The sequence below is a fragment of the Solea senegalensis genome, linkage group LG5 (assembly GCF_019176455.1).
Source record: "Solea senegalensis isolate Sse05_10M linkage group LG5, IFAPA_SoseM_1, whole genome shotgun sequence".
Taxonomy (NCBI): Eukaryota; Metazoa; Chordata; class Actinopteri; order Pleuronectiformes; family Soleidae; genus Solea; species Solea senegalensis.
In genome coordinates, this window is record NC_058025.1 from 4,883,277 (window position 1) to 4,904,957 (window position 21,681).

Consider the following 21,681-nt stretch of genomic DNA (forward strand, 5'->3'; position numbering starts at 1 on the left):
CTGACAACATACAAGAAAGTGCCTTGGGACATAAGAGACTAGGTGAGGCATCTGTACATTCTGATGGGATACTAAAATAAATGCTGCTAAAATACCCCTCTAATAAATTTAAACAGCGTAATCCATTTAACATTTCCTCTGTGTCGTCTCTGATAGGATTATAAAACACTCACTCCCCAGATACAAGTGCAACGTGTTCACTGTCAGTGCGAAGTTCACTTAATCCTCCCGCTGGATTCCTTATTAAAGTCTTAATACGTCCTTTAGTAAGTCCATCAGTGGGGATAAAGGTGGACTTTATCGTGGAGTATATCTGCTTAAAGTGAGTATTTGTGCCCGGAGCTTGTTAAAATGGTGTAAGGTTAAATGGAAGGGAAATTAGAATTAAATGTCTAAAAGTGGAAATCCCTCAAGATAAGCACACACAGGTTTGTGTCCTAAAAAAAAGCCTTATCCCCAAATATAATCATTACCACCTGATGCCTAAATCTTAGCCCTGAGCATATCCAGTTCCTCAGGAATTAGGTTCTGCCCCATCAGGACAAGGTTTTAGTCTCCATGAGGACTACTGGTCCTGGCAAGGTCAGCATTTATGGCTGGAAATGTGTCCGTGAGAGGTAAAAAATAAACTGCACTCTAAGGCCATGGTTCTCAAACCGATTAAACCACTGTATTTTAATGATGATGGTGTTACTTCAAGAGCTCAATATTTCCTCAGGTGGTACTTGGTATAAAACATGTTTGACTAATGTATATCTTCTCATTTACTGATGACCTGTTTGGCAGCAGCATTTACTACTTTGTAACAGTGTTGCAGGGAAATATAATCCACAGCTGACCCGTCAGAGTGTCATATATACAGATCAAAGGCTGCCTCTGTCATTTGTAACCTGCCATCGAGATCTTTCCACCGATACATGTAATCTATCAGTGGAAAAATGACATCTCGCTGCTACCTGTGGCGATGCCGGTAACCTCTGTGAGTCTCATGCAGGTTGGCAGCCGCTCACATGTCATAGACTGACCTTTAACTGGGGTTATGATCACACAGCAAACAGGAGAAGGTGAGGGAGGGCAGATCAATTCTTCACTCCACTTAAATACTGCATGAGAGAAAATGTTCAATCCTAACTGCATGTATTTTCTCACTTTTGGACATCAAATGTGGGGAAACCAAATCTCGGAATAATGCATGGAGAAATAGGAGCTGTGAGAGATGCATTGAGCCCCAGCACAGGTGATCCAGTATTCCAGGAACCGCTTGATCAAACAGAGAGTTACGCCAAGTCAAACACCTCTGGACTTCACTCTGGCACGGAGAAGCATCGCTGCTGCCCCGCCGTGATCACACTGAATACAGTCTCTATATCAACCCACTCTGTAGAGTACTGTTCACAACCACTACCTGCGACCGTGTTCCATAAATCTTCACGAATCATAAATCAGTCACCAGTCACACAGGTTTAGGAACCACTGACCCCAGCCATACTTTATGTGTTCTGCTGCTGTAGCGGATTTCCCTCATACTGTGACATAGTATTGTACATTCAGAGGTGATCCTTGCTTATAACAAGTGATTATTTGAGTAACTGTTGCCTGTCATTTTGGAACATTTTGGCCCTTCTCCTCTGATCGCTGGCATCAAAAATGAATTTCAAATCGTTTTCTGTAAACACTAAAGATGGCTGTAGAGGAGCAGTTTCTGAAATACTCAGACCAGCCAACCAGCCAACAGTCATGTCAACCGTGTGTCTAAATAGACTGAGTTGCTGCCATGTAAATGTTTGCATTAACAAGCAACAGAATAACGTGACAGTTAGTGTACATTGACTATATTTCAAACTGTAGCATGTACATTTCATATTTACGAAATAAATAACTGTGTTTATTTCATTGTAAACCGTACCCTAAAACAAATTTGAGCAATCCTTGGCCATTAATAATGTAATAACTGGATATGAAATATGTCCTCCTCCTTCAGGTCCAATTCCATTTTTTAATCTGAAATAACTAGGTCTAAATAAGTAAAGACAAACCCAATATCCATCTGCCTCTGTTTACAGTCAAACATGCTGTTGCTCACAGATACAGAAATAGAGGGGAGCAAACACAAGAGAAGCATTAAAAAAAAAAAATTCACACAGACTGAAACACAGCGATAAATAAACAATAGGAAGTAGAAGCATAACAGGAAGGTCCTTTCCTTCAAATAGCCTGCATGCTCTTTATCTATTTGTGTTTGTCTGTTGGTTCAAGTTCCTCATATTGTTTTCCTCTTAAGCAAACAAGCACACTTGTGAGGTGGAAACCTTGCATTTGTCTCAATTGCAGCTTTGACTCCCACTCAAATAGGCAGAGAGAGGATTTTACAAGCTTTAGACGAGGGAAGCCGTGGTCATAATCCTTCAGCTGGGCCTGCAAACACCAAAAATCTCCAAATGTTGGAGACTCGACTTCACCTGACAGCTGTGCAATGCAGCAGCCTGTGCGCTGCTCGAATCTGTCAGGAAGGAGGTCATCTCCAGCTTTCGTACTGTCTTTTGACAAGACAGCACATGCATGCTAAAACACACATACACACACATTCTTGTATAGCAATCTTAGTGAGCACACTCATAGACCCTCAATTCCATAGCCATGACCTCAACTATCACAATTAAATGTCTAACCCAGCCATTCCCAAACTGAAGAGTGCCAGGGCCCACTTTGAATTCTGAAAATCCTCTAAGGGTCCACACCCAAACCATAAATCGCTAATCACTAATCAATATTAGTGTATATATATATATATATATATATATATATTACCTGATATACTGGGTCAGATAAAAGCAAACTAACACATAATTTAAATGCCACAGCTCTGTTTTATTCCTTTGTTTGTATTTCTTACAATCTATTGCACATAAAACTAAATTACATATTTATAAAACATATTCAAAGACCTTTCATGGCCCACCTGCAGTAACGTCACGGCCCACTAGGAGACCGCGGCCCACACTTTGGGAATCGCTGGCCTAACCCTAAGCCCAAACCTAATTCTGACCCTAACCCTAAACCAAGTCTTAATACCGATAAAACAGTCCACTGACTGTGTGACAGAATGTGAGGACCTGCCAAATTGTCCCCACTTTCACAAAATGTCCTCACTTCTGTGGTGTATATACTTCTTTGGTCCTCACAAAGACGGATGCACAAGTACACACACACACACATACACACACATACACACACATACAGTATATAGGTGATACACATAATATGCACAGTAGGCATCCTAAAATAGTGTGATGGAAAAATCTATACGGGTGTCCAGTTATTTCCGCACTGCTTAGCGGCAGCAGCCTGCCTGGTGCTGCAAGCAGGCTTACAACACAGTCAGTGCACACACACTGTGACCACATGTCATTAACCTGAGCCAAGCCGCAGCTACGGCCACACAGACTTTATTCTTTTGAATAAAGGTTCAAGGGGCAAGTGGGTGGAAGCTCTCGCGGATGGAAGGTGCATTTTCTGTTAATCACAGTTAATCCTAAACACTTGTAAAGAGAGGTCATTCACACACACACACACACACACACACACACACACGAGAAAAAAAAATATTACAACACCGTGTTAATCTGGCAGTTTGCACACACATAATGTAATCTCAACATGTTCCTGGATCCTGGAGGAGTCTGTATGGATTCTAGCCATTCTGCTTCCGGTATGTTCCGGCTTATCGCAGATCACTGCGTCAGGGGAGAACTGAAAGGCAATTTAACATTAAACTCCCGACATCCGCAATGGACTCGAGAAGTCAATAATTCTGCATAGCATGACCTTTGTGGAGAAATGCATCAGTGTTGAGTAGCATGTGATATTAAATAGGAATGATACTGATGAAATTGATTGAACATGTATGTTGAAATGAGACAGGCTATTTCATTGGGGTTCTTTAATGATTTTCCAGCTGCTTATAAATGTGTAAATATGAGTATTTTCTGTTTTCCTTGCTCCATATAAATCATTCAAGCTGAATTTTTAACATTTCGGTGTGTGGACAAAATAAGACATTATTATTTCATCATCTCTTCACTTTATGCCAGCATTTACAAAGTAAATTGCTGTCTTTGTGTAAAGACACAAGGATATAACACATCCTGGTAACGTCTTTAAAAGTGCGATGACAGTCTGGCACCAGCCTCCACTTTTTAACATTTCATTTTTAAACTTTTCACTTCAGTCGGTATCAAACTGGGGGAAAGTATCATTGGAAGTGTGCAACGGATTAAAAATAGATCTGAGCTGAAAAAAAGGCTAACCAAACCACAGAATATGTGGTGAGTCAATTTTCCATATGGGAGGAAAACCACAGACACTGGAGTCAGACGAGCACTGACTGGGATGATGACAGAATTCTCATTTGCAGCGTTGCTACTGTGAGTTATCACGTCTGATTCATACATTCTGCTGTGAGAGAGAGTGAGAGTCAGGTTTCATCAGCCTCCTGAAACGGCAAGAGTCAAACAGCTCTCGACGTGTAGTATGTGCCGGTTAACGAAAACAAACAAGATCTGAAGTCAAGACAATAAAACTTCCTTTAGTTTGAATGAACACATTTCGATTAGGTGTTGAAATAATTTAGGTTTTTAATGGCCTGTCCACACGCAAATGATTGTAGGTGAATGTTTTTTTTGTGATTCTTTTTTTTTTTACATTTCGTCCACACAGAAACAGGGTTTTGGGAGACCTGAGACAGTATTTTTTGAAAACGGGTCCCACAGTGGGAAAATCTTAAAATGCTGCCTTTCTACTACACTACTTCTGTGTTGCGCCGGCATTCACTGCCCCTATCTTTGTCGTCGTTGTCGTCATCATACTCTTGTGTTTGGAGATTGTTTTTTTTGCCAACTACTGTCAATGAAAAGCTGAAACTAAAAATCACCCTGAAAAGACGCTAAATATCACTAGAACGCGTCCTTTCTTCGGCGACTCCAGACATGGAAGTGAAGAAAAATGTCACACCGCTACAACGTCACAATGATGGCAACACTGTTGTTTGGCCTGCTTGCTTTGACGCCGTGTTTACAGTACATCCCCATAAAATTCCATTCAATCGCATCCTTTTGTTTTTCAGTTACGCTGCTCACAAACAAACGGACAAACACGGCTACACATGTAACCTCCTCGGCAGAGGTAATTACAATTTGAAGCCCTGTGGATTTGTCGGTGGCTGGACCGACACTGAAACTGCTCTGACCCTGATTAACAAGAATGGCACCCTTGGGCGTTTCTCACTCTACAGATTAGTTTAAAGCCTCTGGCTCTTGGAAGAGGAGAGACAGAAACACACAGACGGGCAGAGAGCCTTCGCATGTGTCATTGTGTTTATGTCCATATAAAGAACTCGCACACAAAAGTGTGAGTCATCGTGGCGGTGTCTGTCTATGTCCGCTAATGAGTCTGCCCGAGTTGGAAGACTTCTGAACGTGCCCCTGCGATGCTGTTAGGATGAGGAGAGGGCGAGGAAGAGGAAAATGTGTGATGGAGAAATGACACGCTTTTATGGGGACAATGAAATCAACAAAACAGCTGCAGTTAAGGTCACACGGCGACAAGTGCCAGATTCACACCTGCAATCAACCACTGGCAGTGCTAAAATAACACAAGGGCAAAGGTCTATGTGACATGAAGCATGCTGTGGCACCTCCCATCATATTTTATTAATTGTTTTTCTTCTTGTTCACTGTTCCTCAACACGAGAAACTGAAACTGTGAACGAACCGCCCCTCACTTCCTATCTCACCCCCAGCGTAGCCAATCACCGGTGTCACTGAAGGTGCAAATTGGGTTTTCAGACAGGTAGAGAGACAGGCAGACGAGATGTTAAAAAGCCCAACAGGAAGATGAAGAGACAGACAGACAGCCAAGGCCTGCTGGTGCTGGCAACGAGAGACGCTAGAGATTTAGCACAACATGTGAACAACACAGACCTCACACATATGGTGCTTTTTGGATGCTTGCAGTCAGGAGAGAAGGCGGTGCACGGGTCAAAAGATCCATTCAACCCTGCTATAGAACCCCAGAACACAAATATGCTCACCGATGATGTCACAACATCGTAACAACATCGTAATAGTTGTTGATTTTTTTAGGGTGTTGCGAGGACCTATTGGCTTTCATGGAATTATTTTTTTTTTCCTTTTCTCTTCCAAAAAAATCGCATTTTAGTGCTGTGAATTGGCGCAAAAGTCAGAACTGGTGACACGTTTTTATAATATAAAGCTGCAAAATGGCTCCATAGCGCCCCCTAATGTGAAACCCCGTAGGACAAAGTGTGTCACAATCAATGCTGCATTTCTTCACTAAAAAAATACACCCGCCTGTGAAAATAAGTCTACACAAGTGAAATGATTTCTGTAACAGGGCAGACAGTGTGTGTTTATGTCGTATTTAAAGTTTTTGGATTTTATCTAACGTCACTTTTTTTTCTGATCCAGTCATTTTGACCTGTTTCGGACCAAATCTCATACTGAACATCCCATCGCCTCGTCCCGACCAGTAACCATGAGCATGACCTCGTATGGTGTGAAATGCAATCTGTGATTGCAACACACACACACACACACACACACACACACCTACTTGGCATTTCCTCAGTCATATGACTTTGGAGCCAATTCACAGCAGGGGGATCAGCTTTCTGCTCCAGACCAGAGGAGCAGAGGAGCAGATGCTAAAAAACATGCAGGGATCAAATCTCATATGCACAGTCACATGCATAAAAATATACATGTGCACATGGATGCACAGACAGACATATATGTTGCAGTGATATCCACACGAAAACATGAACAGCACAATACAACGAAACCTGGAGGATCAAAACCAAGGCATGGAAAATTTTTATTGAATAAGTGAAATTCAATGCATTCCAGCAGTGACAAAATCTTGAACACCAGAACTCTGACCCCGGTGCAGTTGCACGATACGTTGTCCTATCAGTGAAGCCATCCTGGATCTCTGGACACAACCTCAGCCAAGCCGGGAGCTGTCCGAGCAGCTGCGACTTGACAAGGGCTCCCCTCCTGAAACGAGCTGGCTCCTTTATCTCGTCTCACCCTCTTGGTCTGACCCTGCCCTGTCCTCTCCTCACTGGCAACACAACACTTTTTTATCAAAGCCACTCACAACACACACACACCAACAACCGTGTAAGTGTGTATTACTTGCTGCAATGGGTAGTTGGGAGCGAGAACGTAAGCGGTGGACATATTTTTTACAGATATATCACGGAATCGCCCTTGATTCCATGAGGTGAGCCTGTTGTTAGGTGGTCATGGTCAGTTTTTCCCCCATTGTCCCTGCAAACAGCCACGTTATCAGCGAGTTTCCTGCTCCCACTCACAACGGAAGCGGCGGCACACATGGCACAGTGTGCACAGCGAGGTCAGGGCTGATACCTCACACGACCTTACTTAAAAAAACCTGAACTATATATGCTCATAACAATACTGTAATGATGATTGGTTTGCTCGTTTGCTGCAGAGAGCGCAGCGGGGAATACGACATTAGAGGACGTTAATGTAAGAGGTTTTACATTTGGAAACTTTGAGAGAAGAGACTGAGACTTCATGTTATTCAGAGCTTTGTTTTATTATTACTTCTCAAATTCAAAGCTTAAAAATGAAATCGCAACTATGATATTTGTGATATTTCTTTTCTTTGTCCACCACGAAAACATATTCATGATGCCAAATGAATCTGTTTAACTCAAGTTGATTTATAATGAGGTCACATGAATTCATTTGCTGCATGTGGCCCACAGACCGCTAGTTTGAGACTTCCTCTGGTTTATTTAGGTTTATTGCTTTTTACTTTCATTTCATACTCTAATGTCTTCTTCTTCTTCTTCACAAACTGTGTGGTTCAGACCTACAGTAGAGAGGGGTAAGTGCACCAAGTGTCCTGCTCTCTGATTGATTGTGTTTACATTTGTGTGCAACAGCAGCAACTGACAAGCTCTCCCCAATCTGGCTTTTTCACTCACTCACTCACTCACTCACTCACTCAAGTCTATTTGGCTCCGACAACCATCTGCCCCTTTGAGTCCCTCTTCCTCAGGATCTACACTCATCTTTTTCTGACAACTATCACCTCAGCGTTCTACTGTCTTCCTCTCCTCTCTTCTCTTCTCTCGTATGTACGTGTTATTTTTGCCGCCCCGTTTACCGAAACAGCCAAAAAGGAAGCCACAAAGACAGAAACAAAGCGTAAACTTCACTCTTCTCCCCTCCCTCTCTCTTTCTCTTTGCCTTTCCTGAAAACTCTGTGAAAAGGACAAACGTCATGTGGTGCTGGTAAGAGAAGAAGACGCCGTTGTGCAACAACTCTTGTGTGTTTTTCTTTTCCTCTTCTGTGTGTGAATGCATGTATTGGCATCCGTGCGTGCGTGCGTGTGTGTGTGTGTGTGTGTGTGTTTTCCAAAAAGAGTCTAAACTGTCCATCACACACACATGCAGACAAAAATGAATGCACATACTTTGACGAACAATGGACAAACGATACAAACCATTTTGTCCGTACACACATCAGACGCACACACACACACAGTTGGGGATTGTGTTTGTGTAGTTTTTTGCTGAACTCGCACAAAGACACAAAGACACAGCTTCTTATATGACTCCCAGCTGTGAGGACTTGGCCCACGAGTCAGCCATCCAGCAGCCAGGAATGTTTGGTGTGCAACAACCCTACTGGAAAGCCCCAGTTACACACACACACACATACACAGCCACCCCTGAAGACAACCTTTTCCTGTGTGCAGGAGCATGACAGAATTATGAGCCTCACCCCCCGAACGGAAGAATTCCACAGCTGACAGAAAAACACAGAAGAGTGGGACAGAGCGAGGAGGAACTGATGTCAGCTGTGTCCGACCGCGTCCTCCGCCCATCCACCACCAAACAAAAAACAATCTGGACATTTTTGACTCGTGTGGGCGTTGCTGGACAACTGGACGGTGTCACAGCTTTAGCACATACATGTATGGACACACATGCATGCAGCAGGTGCCGCCCGCAGCTACGTCCCTGATCCTGTGTCAGGGACAAGTAAGAGAAGCAGACTGAATGATTTTTCTGCAGCACCAAAGACAACCGGATTAACAGCACACATGCAGACATGCGCAAAGACGGTCGTCTAACAAGCCATGTTTGAATATTTCCCCCGGGGCAAATGTATAGTACATTATATGAAAGCTATAATGAGATGAGATGACAGGTTTTGGTATATTGACACTCCGTATTTCAATACTTAGGTTTATTTTGTTGGATAAACGTACACGACTGGCCCAAAAGAAAAAGAAAGATAGTTTGTGATGAAGTCCCACAGATTCATGTCATTTCCTCCACTTCTGCATAAAAAGCTAAATGTATGCCTTATTTTATCCAGAGTTTTCTGACCACCTGAGAAAATACTGAACTCTTGAAGTAGCTATATACCGTGCCACCGTGAGGAAGCTTGTGAACCACAGTTTGAGAACCATGGTTATATCACTACTTAAAGAAGGCAAAAGACAACGGCTGATTCGCCCCCCCCAAAATAGATTTGACCCTCTAGGGAAGAAACCACATGACTTTTTAATCAATGTTTTTGCAGATTATGTCTCAAAGTGACATTTAATTTAAATTAACTTCATTTATTGACCCTGGACTGAGCATTAACAAACATGTTTGCACTTTGGTCTTGTCTTGTACACTCGAGTGCACTGTTCACTTGTATAAACTGACGTTTATCTTGTTCTTGCACATATTTAATACCTTATTTCTATTTCCTTCTCTCCTCTACCTTGTTGTGTTTTTTTCAGTTGCAGTAACACTGCAAAATTTCCCTTAAAATAATAATATTATTTTATCTTAAACAGCACCCTGGTGTACTTATGATGACTTAAAAAAGTTTAGAGCTAATGACTCCAAAAACTAACAGCTTTTTTGATAACAAATCTGTCCGGAACAGAAGTTTTGAAACCAGGCTGCTCCAAGTTCAGCCTTAGAAAAAAAAAACTGCACAACTGTCCAAACCCACTGAACCGTTATGTAACCCAACACTTTTGTCCGTAGCACAAGTTAAAAACATAGTGTGTGTGTGCGTGTGTCGTACCTTTAAAAATAAACCAACATGCACCTCTGGAATCAGTTCTGGTCCTGGTTTGTCCCCCACGACGTCCACTCCACTCACAGCTGTCCACTGCTCGGTCCCACTCACTCTTTATTCTCTCTCTCTCTCTCTCTGTCTCTCTCCCTCTCTGTGTCTCCTCCTGTTCAACTGCAAGGCACAAACACACGCGCGATCACTTCAGAGCATTCCTCTGGATGACACACACTCCCTCTCTCTCTCACTCTCTCACTCTCTCACACACTCACACACACACACACACACACCATCTAATCACACCCCCAACACTTGCTCTTGCGTCTCCAGCCTGGACCTTATTCCTGCGCGACGTCAAATCATCGTGGGTCTTCACTGTGTGTGCCTGAGTGCGCGCGTCTGGTGAGAATCTGGCACAAAAAAAACACTCCCCGGACTGTTGGAGCCGAGAGACGCCAGGAGGAATGTAATTACACGAAGACTGCTGCTGCTGCTGCTGCATGTTGTAAAAACCTGCAGACACACAGACTCTCTGTGGTCCTGATGCGAGTTTGTTTTTTCCACGTCCCTTTGTTGATTCTGTCACACCTACAAGGAGAAGGGAGGAGGAGGAGGAGATTGGGGGATGTGGAGGGGACATCTGCCCTGACTTTCTTTTGTCTCTTGTTTTTCCACAATACATGAATATTTTTTTTACAAATAGCGCACGAGAATGTAGGTCAGCTCGCGCGTATTTTATCCTCGTCGCAACTCACCGACCTCACAATTATTCATAATGGTAATCCTAATCATAATATGTATAATAATGCATCCATATAAGTGCCTAATCTCACCAAATCTTGTCGCCAGAAGTTCAGTCCTCTCTCATGAGGACTGGGCTGACGCCGCCGCTGTCTCTCGCTCTCTTTTTCTCATTGTCTGTCTGCCTCTCTCTCTCTCTCTCTCTCCCTCTCTCTCAGAGGGCAGCGCGTACACGGTGACGACAGCGTCACTGCGAGTCACCAGTGCCACACCCATCCATTCATAAAGTGCAGGCCAGGAGTAAGACCTCAGTAAAAACTGCATGGTCCAGGTTCAGGGACAAACTGGGTCAAATATTCATACATGAATGTGAACTTTCTCCAATACACCCAGAGCTTATACATTTCATAAATATGCAAATGAGCAACAATGGACTACTGAACACGCCCAGGAGCCCAAGTGCTCAGGGGGACCTGAAGCCCAAGTCTTCTGCACAACTACCCCGATATCTCACCGTCATTCATCCTGGAAGCCAAAATAACAACCATAGCTTCTCAGGCTAAGTTATCAGATGGGGAGACGTCAGTGGCATTCACTTCTTCTAGAGAGAAAATTATCTTTTACAGACTATTTACGCCACTGTATGTTGAAATGATACTTCAAGAGCTCAATATTGTCTCAGGTGACGCTTGGTATAAAAAGTTTTCAAACCATCTAGAAACACATTACTGTAGGCTGCCAATCCTGCCTGTTCGTGCAAGGTTGTGTTAAGGTTGCACAATTACCAATTTAATTTAAGTTGAGCATTTTTGTACGCCTTTGTTTTTGTCCAAACAGATACACCCAGTTTATTTTGAGGCAGTTTGGGTGGATGTTTAAGTCTAAGACAAACACCCAGTAGGTCCCCGCCCACAAGAAGGACGTTCCCAACAGCCATTTACTCCAGTGCTGAGTAAACTAGAAACTATTAACTAACATTTAATTATCAGCCGCGTGTGTGTGTGTGTTCGTGTGCGCGTGTGTGTGTGTGCAGCATCTTTAGAACAAATGACTCATGGCAGCAATAATGGGACAAATAGGACACGACTCCATGTTTTAGGTCTTAAGTGTGCCGTAAGTGACTTGCACCAAATGTGGTGTCGTGTTTTATGGTCACACAGCAATGATGCAGCATCCTTCTGTGTCTGTATGGTGTGACTTGGTGTGAGGAGAAACAGAACAGTGATGTGCAGTACAAGAGCAGAAACCAGGCCTCTGTGTCACCTTGTTTATTTGGGCTGTCAGTATAACATTTTTTTTTTGAATTATACTGTGCAGGGATGACATTGACATCTGTACAGTAAAATGTTAAAGCATGGGCTCTGTATGTGCATTTTGAACTTGGCAAAAGCAAAAGACCCCGCCCGCCCATCTCTCACAGATTCTTTGACACCCTTGTTAAGCCAAGCATCTGAAACAGCCATTGTCATGTGAAGGGAACAGGGCAACCTGCCCAGGCTTGCATGCATTGCAAGTACCAGGCAACCGTCTTCAGTGTGCGGCCAGCAGGCATGGAACTCATAAACACAGATGCACAAACAGAACAGAACAGAACAGACAGAAGGAAAAGGGAAGGATCTTTATTGTCATTACACAACCGACAATGCACAACAAATCTACGAGGTCAGATGTAAGGGTTGATCAGAGCGTGCTGGACCAACCTGACCGGATGTGCCTAATGGCACTTTTCCACTATACAGTTCCAGCACGACTCGGCTCGTCTCTACTCAGTTTGGTATAATTTTCCATTACTATATAGTACACGACACACACACACAAACTAGTGACGGGCTTAGCAGTTGTTTTCGGTGTAACTGAATCATTAGAATCAGTTCATTTAAAAAGATTTGTTCACAGAATTGTTCAGTACTTGTTGCATGAGCGAGCTGAATTGAAATACAGCTGAACGGGTTGCGATTCGGCTCACTTTTCGGCAGTGCTGTCATTAAATACACCAGACTCCTCTGTTGAATTTTGAGATTTTAGACATTTCCTTGCTCAATGTTGGAGATTAACGCCAGTTTTGCTGAATTTTTAAGTCTTTTTAACTAATCTACAGTTCGGCATTGTTCGGTTTGTCTCCTGCGTCCGACGTCACAGTTTAGTATCTGCTCAGCTCGCTTGGAACCAGGTATGTTTTGGTATTTGTTATGGGAATTATGCACCTCATGTAATACATGAAGACAAATGCTCAATGCAACCGTTTGATGTGACCTGAGACCACTCACTCTTTGTATTGTTAATGTAACTGTTGGATGCGACTTTTGGCCAGTGACCATTTGTATTGTTTTAGGAACTGTTTGATGTGACTTGTAAATAGAGACAAAAAGTGATAACAGACCCACAGAGGCGGGGGTCTGCACTTCATGGCAGGGTGATAGCTGACTCATTGAGACAGATAAATAACTTGCGATTCCTACAAGACTGGGAGTCTTCACTTTGTAACTGGCCTGTGTGTGTTGCTTTGTGAATGCTCCTCTTGTACAAGATTAAAACCCTTGTTTGGACACTGAGCTGACTCCGATCTCCTTCCTATGGATCTCAATTCTTTTGACAGTATTGTTCAGAGCAGGTATGTTTTGATGGTGGGAGGAAACCCATGCAGACATAGAGAGAACTCCACACAGAAAGGTCCCAGACCAAGAATCGAACACAGCACCTTCTTGCTGTGAGGCAACAGTGCTACCCACTAAGCCCCCATTCAAAGAGAAGATGGATGTTTTATAGCCGACTTGGAAATCACTGAGATAGTTGCTACTCTCCTGGTCCACTGTACAGTATGATACAGTGATGGTCACTTTTCCATTAGCGATGCCCTCTGAATTCTGCTATAACCCCATTGATGTGGCCCATACGGGCACAATGAGGGCGCCCATTCAGTCTTTCTCCTTAGGGGCAAACTGCTGATCCCAGGGCTGTGAATGTTCCACATCAGCTACATTTCTACACACACATTGTACCCCGACAATTTTTCTTTTTTTTTTTGTATCCCACTCAGATCGATTTCACTCAGCAACTCTGTAGCCCCGATGTGGGCATTTCAGGATCCACAATGGCCTTTGACTCCGGCCACAGAGCGACCATAATGACATCTAACTTTGGGCTGTGAGTGACCACAATAGGGCTTCTCTTTGCCTCAAAGCCTCTGCTATTCTGCCGCCTGATCTCTCAGACAAAGCCGTGTTACAGAATAGAGCTTGGGCGATCGCTCACAAAGGAGTCACTGACTCGTTGTTTCCAGATCTTTCACCGACTGCATGCCCAGTGTTGGCAACACAGTGTCCAAGTAAATGAATATTCTTTGTTGTGTTGTAATATTCTCTCAATTTCACAATGAATTTAAGTATCACAAATAATATTCTGGATACCTGTGAGAAATGTGAGTAATGCATGTTTGTTTTAATCTTATTTTCATATTGACCATCTGCTCTCAGATACTAAATAAATGCTGTGCGTGTAGAACTTTCTTGCAGGCAAAGCTATTTGTCTTTCATTCTATTTATCTGTTTATTGCTGCAATTGGTATCAAAGCACCGTTGCCTTTAAAGTGCCTTTAAGGTGCATCGTCAAAGCCATGTTTTGTTATATATCACCTTGTTATATACGCGCCTTTGTAAAGCTATCATCAGAACCTGTACGACTTGTCGGTTTTACAACCTAACAAGATGCTGTCTAACTAACTAACACGTCTGCTTAACTGTGTATGTGGAATAAACCTTCAGAAAGACAGTCGAGTTGTGCCCGCCGTACTTGTTCTGGTCACCCTTTCCAGAAGGGAGCATTGAGCTGGAAAGACCAGCCAGCAGAAATCTGGACTTTTTTTTTGTTTATTTTTTTGATATGATGCAGCTTTATTTATCTTTCATTCATGCTATAAGTTAATATCGTGCACTTTGCAACGTAAAGTGTCTTCACAAATACTGTAATGAAATGATTGTTCCCTGTTCTGTTACATATACAGCACACCATGATATGAGGACAACTCACGATTCTTTTCATATATTCGAGTACTTGTTGCTTCGTAAAATACTCCCAAAATTTGATCAATGTTTCCCAAACCTGGAAATGATGAGGTCAATTGTCAAATTTCATAAATTAAATAGTCTTTGTATTGTAGTCTAGTCCTTTCTGGTGCTATTAGAAATAACCACCCTTGTACTGTGTGTAAGTCCACTCCACTCCAACAGTTGTGTCTGACACAGAAACATCTCCAACTCCAAAATGTCCAGACACTATTTTGCTGACATTTATCCTCTAGTGTCTGAAAATAGCTTGATAAAATGACCTGAAATGAGAATGTGCCTTTGTCTGCTCTTCTGTGAGGGAGCTACCATGTCCAGATTTCTGCTGGCTGGTCTTTCCAGCTCAATGCTCCCTTCTGGAAAGGGTGACCAGAACAAGTACGGCGGGCACAACTCGACTGTCTTTCTGAAGGTTTATGCCACATACACAGTTAAGCAGACGTGTTAGTTAGTTAGACAGCATCTTGTTAGGTTGTAAAACCGACAAGTCGTACAGGTTCTGATGATAGATAGCTTTACAAAGGCACGTACGAAGGCGATATATAACAAAACATGGCTTTGACGATGCACCTTAAAGGCACTTTAAAGGCAACGGTGCTTTGATACCAATTGCAGCAATAAAAAGATAAATAGAATGAAAGACAAATAGCTTTGCCTGCTAGAAAGTTCTACAGTGCGCTTAATCTTTAAGTTAATTTGACAATGTTTACCTTTTTAGTTTAGTTTATTCAGACTAAAAATAGCATTGCCTGCAACCATTAGACACGTGAACATTAGTCAACTTCTTGTTGAAACAAGTGATATTTTTATTTATTTATTTGTTATTTGTATAGTATATTCTGAGGGGAAAAAAGTCAGAATTCATACAGTATTATTTATTTTTTACTCTCTTTCAAAAAAATTATGTTTTACATGTGGGCCTAATACTCTTCTGTATAACATGATCTTAAACTGATAACATGATATTCCATCATGATATTGCAATAACTATAATTATGACGATAACTCACAGAATTAGTAGAACAGCATTTCTCATTTTACCACCAGAGGAAGCTTGTGTACCCCTGGTGGTAAACGTACCACAGTTTGAGAACCAGGGAACTAGAACACTTCATGGTAGAAGACAGCTTGATTGACAGCTGGTATTGTGCAATAGGTGTTTGGATGCAGGTGAACATCTATGACCTGCAACATGGCACAGATCACAAACTCTGAGGCTTCAAAATCTGAATTTAAGATTCTAACATTTGACGTCATGACTGGTTGCGACTTTACTAAGACCGATCAACACCTCTGGTCCAGAAGAAACCATCCCTTTTGTGGGTCAACAGCCAGCCACTTTTAGGGCACCTCACCTCCTTGGTTGTCACTCGTGTCCCTCCTGGGCGTCACTTTAGGTGCTATGAATAGTCACTGACGTACACTCGGCGCTGTCAGCTGGGCATTGGCACGTGTGGCTCATGTCAACACGGCCACAGCACAACGCTCCCAACTGGCTGGCGTCACTGCACCGACAGCACATTTGGGTCGCCATGGAAACAGGGACGAGCACAGCTACCTCTGCCCTTACATCCACTGGTGGTTGTGCTTTCCAGAAAAACAAACTATATCTCCATTTCTTTTTGTCTTTGTTTTGTTCAATCCCTCCTTTTGTTTTTTTTTTTTCTTTACGTGACCTTTGAAGGTCAACGTGGAAATGGAGGAGGGGGGTTTTGCTTCTACACACTTCCCGTCTCACGTCTCTCTTCACCTCTGAATTTCTCTCACAGCAAATATTTTCTTCATCCACACAGACATGTGATGTGGGAGTGACTGTAAGTGTCACATCTTAAGAAAACTCTATTTCCTGGCAAAAAAAACCCATAATAAATTGCCATTAATAATCTTAAATGATGGCAAAAAGTTCAATTACTACGACTATCTCCAAATCCAAAGGTTATTTATTGTTTTGTTTTTTTAAAAAGAGCTAAATATTATCCGTAAAACTGTGTTTCACTACAGTACATTACTTCTGCATCTGTACACCTTAAAAAAACATCAATAACCTGCAGTTTTAAGGAAAATTACAACAGATTTCTGTACTTTTATCAACATTTCTTCTTTACAATTAACAAAAATGACACCACATTTTATTTAAAATGTTAAAATTGATATGAATATGTAATATTAAGGATCATTGTAATTGTATATTAAGTTGTTATTTTAAGGGAAAGTCGCAAATATCTGTAGATCTACAGTCATTGTATTGTTGAACATTTTACTTTAAATTGTAGTTCTATTACAATACAATACATTTCCATTAATTAAATTAAAGTTCATTAATTGTAAGCGATAGAGGGCGTGTGTGTGTGTGTGGAGGGGGCACTTCTTATTTTCCTTTTTTTTTTAACAGATGTTTGACATGGTTCCCAGGACAAATGAGCACATGTTGCAGTGTTTGCACTTGTGCTCTATTTATCACTTTGTGTTTGATCAAACATCATCTCCTGTGTCCGGGTGAACAGGTTGAAGGCCTGGAGGAGGAGGAGGAGGAGAGGAGGGGTCTCAGGTCCCTTGTCATCCCCAGCCTTAACATAGTCCAATTTAACCCATTTAAAACCTGGATTAAATGGGTGGCAGAGTGTATGTACTGTAATCAGAATGCAACATCAGACAGCGTGGTTACAAGTTTGTAACAAGTTGTGGGTTTGTGAGTTTGTACACTGTATATGGACAAACATTTACTCTGTGTGTGCGTGTGTGTGTGTGTGGTGCGCGTTGAGTGACAGAACAGCTGGGGAATGTTTGGGTTTAAGAGGGTCAGTAGGGCTTCGCGTCAGCGCAGGGTTTCTCATGTGAAAACCTGCGAGTGCATATTTGTGAGAGCCAAATGTACAGTCTGTGTTTGTTATCTTAACTAATGTGTGTGTGTGGGGGGGGGGCACCCAAATGTAGAGCTCAAAACAACAAAAAACATCTTTAATGAGACAAAAAACTTTCAAACTCCACAAGTGACACATCTGATTTTCCTTCTCAGGGCTGTAATGTCACAGAAAATCTGATCATCAGCTCCGATTTTCAAATCAGATTCACGTCACTACAATGAGTTGACCCAGATCAGATATAAATGTCACATATGTGGCCATGTAACATAAGTTATATGCAGCATTTTGTGCTCAGAGTTGACGTCACTGACCTGCACCAGCAGTATTATGAACTTGTGAAATCTTACATTTCTGAACTTTCCACTACAGGGAACAACAAAAGCATACATTTGTCTTATCTTATCTTAAATGTCTCTATAGCTTCACCAAAGGGTCTCACCAATATGACATTTTCTATTGTTGTTGTTGTTGATCATGCATGCATATGTGAGACACTTATTAGTTATGAAAGTTATCAAATCTGTACGTATTAAACAGTTACAGGTATATACTCGAAAATACAGTGAAACGCACTGCAGCAGAAGGGAGTATATTGCACATTTTGCAGTTAAATTGCACTTTGTGTGTCTTTGTGCTTTTTGTTTTTATTATTTCTGTGACACTTTCTATTTTCTATGTGTGCATTTTTGTGCCCGGCACATGAACCCTGTGTATGATAATGATAATTAGTGGAGTGGAACTTGCATTTGGAGTGGAACTTGCATTTTTCCAAAGTGCCAACTAAGTAGGTATAGTTTATGTCCTTGATGGTCTAGTGGTTAGGATTCAGTGCTCTCACCGCTGCGGTCCGGGTTCGATTCCCAGTCAGGGAATAATTATTTGCTAAAGTGGAAAAGGAACATAGCTTGTAACCATGACGTTGCTTCTTTGAGTCCCAGGTCCAAAAAAAAGGGCTGGGGTAACCCCTGAGCAAGGTTGCACAATCAGTAGATGCTCCTAATTCCAGTAAGGTTTCTAGGAGGGAACGGGTTGAACCAGTGATCCTGATGAGCTGGGGTCAAAGTTCCTCACTGGTGCGCACCCCAGTTTGAGAACCATGGCTTTAGTTGAAGTGTAGAATGTAGATGATGTATTTGACATTGTGTTTGGTATCATTTTTGCAGTGGTGCCCTAGATAACCTCTTGTTTTTGCCCGAGCTTACTGAATAGCTGCCTCTCAGGCATGGTGTGTGTGTGTGGACCTGGTATTCCTTATATTGTGGGGACCGAAATCTGTCTGTTTACACAGTCACATGATAGGGACCTGTCTTCCTTATGGGGACAAAAATCAAGTCCCCGTAACATAATTTACTACATACAGGTGAAGACATGTTATTAAGTTAGGCCCCCAGGAAATGAATCTAAGTCGATGCAATGTCCTCTGAAGTCATGGAAACCTGTGCGTGTGTGTGTGCACTGAGGTGAATGTCAAGTTTGTTCAATTATACAGCCTGCATTTCTCTCTCTGGTTCAATTTCTACACACACACAGATGCACAACATGTACAGTGTGATGCATGTGCACGCGCGGAGAAACGCACATAAACACAGTGTGTGTGTGATGGAAACATTTATGTATTGTGAATTTCAGGTTGTGCCCCGAAGACACTTATTCATCTCTTTCATATTTAACCCTATTAGCAGCCTCAGTGCCGGAGCACAGCCGTAATAAGTCTTTCTAGGGATATTGCTGTCATTACTGCCGTGACTCTATTTTAGAGACTCAATACCTCTCTCACGCAAACACCCGAGGTAACGAGAGGGACGTTTGTATACGAGGAGAAGAAGAGCAGGTTCGTCTTTGAGTGTGATCTATTATTGTTTTATTTCCCTGTGTTTAATATACAATTAAAAAAGAAATGATGTTTACCTTTGACGATGAAGTCAGTCGTCACCCAAAAAAGAAGTGACGCACTCACGCAAATTTAACTTCATCTTCAAGATATGTCTGCAAAATGAATTCATCATCATTTGAATGGTGCCATCTGCACATACGGCCACATACACACACACCAGCGTCAGCACAGCAGCGTCAGAGACAATCAAAACAGAGTGCGGTGCTAGGCAACCATGCCATCCCAGTGCAGATGGTGAGGTCTGATCATGTTTATTTTACTCTAATCTAATGCACTTAAGTCCCAGTGCCTAGCCATGCTTTCTAAATGACTTTACTGGGAATACACAAGTCAGCGCTTCCTCTCTCTCTCTCTCATTCTCTGTCTCTCCTGTGTGTGTGTGTGTGTGGTGTGAGGTCAGAAAATGACCTGCTAATTTACTGTTGCATTATGGACCATCTAATCCTGTGTTCAATGGATCCAAAATCCAATTTTAACACAAAACAATTTGTCCCAGAAAACAAGCATGGCCTCTTAAAGATACAGTATGTAACATTTAGGTGGGTTTAGAAACTAAGGGCGTTGTTTGTTTGTTTTTCTCCTTTTTTATCGTGAATGACAATTTGTGCGTCATGCGTCATTCTGGATTTCGCTTTTTCTAAAACCAAACCCAAAAGCAACAAAAATACACAGAGAATGCAGTGCCTAGTTGCGGTACAAGTGCGTAAACTAATGTTACAAACCATGAAAACTAATGAAATTCAGGACCCCGAGCTAGAGGAAACATTGGAGGGATGTGAGTAAAATTGACAAAAAATAACATGACATTTCAGTCAAGTGAAGGAAAGAAAGGAACTATCCAGTCACTTTCAAAATAAAAGTGTCTTTGTTGATATACTATATCACAGTTTACTTGAGAGCGTGTGAATTTGTTAAAGGCCACATAGACCGGAAGCTCCAATTAACGCTGCGTTTGTGTGTGTGTATCTGCGTCATTACCTCGTTTATGAAACCCTAAAGTTTAAAGAACAACAGTTCAGCCACTGCTGAGAAAATAGTGTTGTATTGTTTTCCTGGGCTCTGCGATGCGGATCGGCACTTCCGTAGGTTGATGTCGTCATCAGAAATCCTCACCACCGTAGCGCCTCCTGGTGCGGCACTAGTCTGGGAACATCCGGTTGCGTACATTCAACCGCAGAAGAAGAAGAACTACTCTCGTTGTAGCTGCTGAGATGCAGAGCATCCACCGTGCCAGAAGGGGGAGCTGTGTATCTGAGAGCTGGCCTATCTATTACGTCACTTCCAGGTACCTGGCCAATCACAGGACAGTGGGATAGCTCTCGTTGACTGGCCAATCACAACACTCTACGTTCTGGGGGTGTAGTTTTGGTCTGAAACAGCGCGGCTGACGAGAGCGTCAGTGAGGAGATATTTTGATCGGCTCGTTTGCAGCGATTAGGAGGTTTTTAACCATGAAAACAAGTTCATATATGTAAGTAGACCTCCATAACTAACATATGTGTGCGATACAAGCATTCTATGTCACCTTTAATAAAAAATACCTGACATATCGATTGTCACATCACATGAGGAAGGACCCGCCCCTACTCTGAACTGTAACTGTCGTCCGAGGCCCCACACACACACGAGATGAGTGGTTTGTCCTGGCATGACATGAGGGATGTGGTTTTCCACAGAGCTGTGGCTGTCAAGGAGGGTCAGCTGGCTTGGCTTAGCTATAATCTATTTTGTAGTAATAGAACAGATCCACCCTATACTGCACCACAATCCGTCCTCCACCCTATCCACTCGCTGTTACCACTGGCGCGTGTTTGTTGACTGAGGGCCGTCCGAGTCGTCAGGTCACATCAGTCACATTCCGCTCATAATCGTCATGATAAATTCACAGACGCGTTACACACCCTCTGTCATTTCTGCCTCACCTTGTAAACCTGTTACTGTGCTGCATCGCATGTGGCCGTCATCATTGAAATTTAAAAAGACT

The 21,681-nt window shown here is 42.4% G+C and overlaps 1 protein-coding gene and 1 non-coding gene across 4 annotated transcripts in view; one reads left to right on the forward strand and one right to left on the reverse strand.

Moving 5' to 3' along the window:
- Positions 1–11,044, reverse strand: part of rhobtb4 (Rho related BTB domain containing 4) — a 40,048-nt gene extending 29,004 nt beyond the window's left edge. Inside the window, exons 1-2 of one of the 3 annotated variants that reach the window (XM_044026683.1) lie at positions 10,971–11,044; positions 10,147–10,311 (exon numbers count right to left, since the gene is read on the reverse strand). The gene's annotated coding sequence lies outside the window, so the exon portion shown is untranslated. Of the gene's footprint in view, positions 1–10,146; positions 10,312–10,427; positions 10,722–10,970 lie in introns of those variants that run through there. The other 2 variants (XM_044026684.1, XM_044026682.1) reach the window with 2 other exon arrangements.
- Positions 11,045–18,603: 7,559 nt separating this feature from the next.
- Positions 18,604–18,675, forward strand: trnae-cuc. Its single transcript has one exon. It is a non-coding gene; the product is annotated as a tRNA-Glu (tRNA).
- Positions 18,676–21,681: the final 3,006 nt, after the last annotated feature.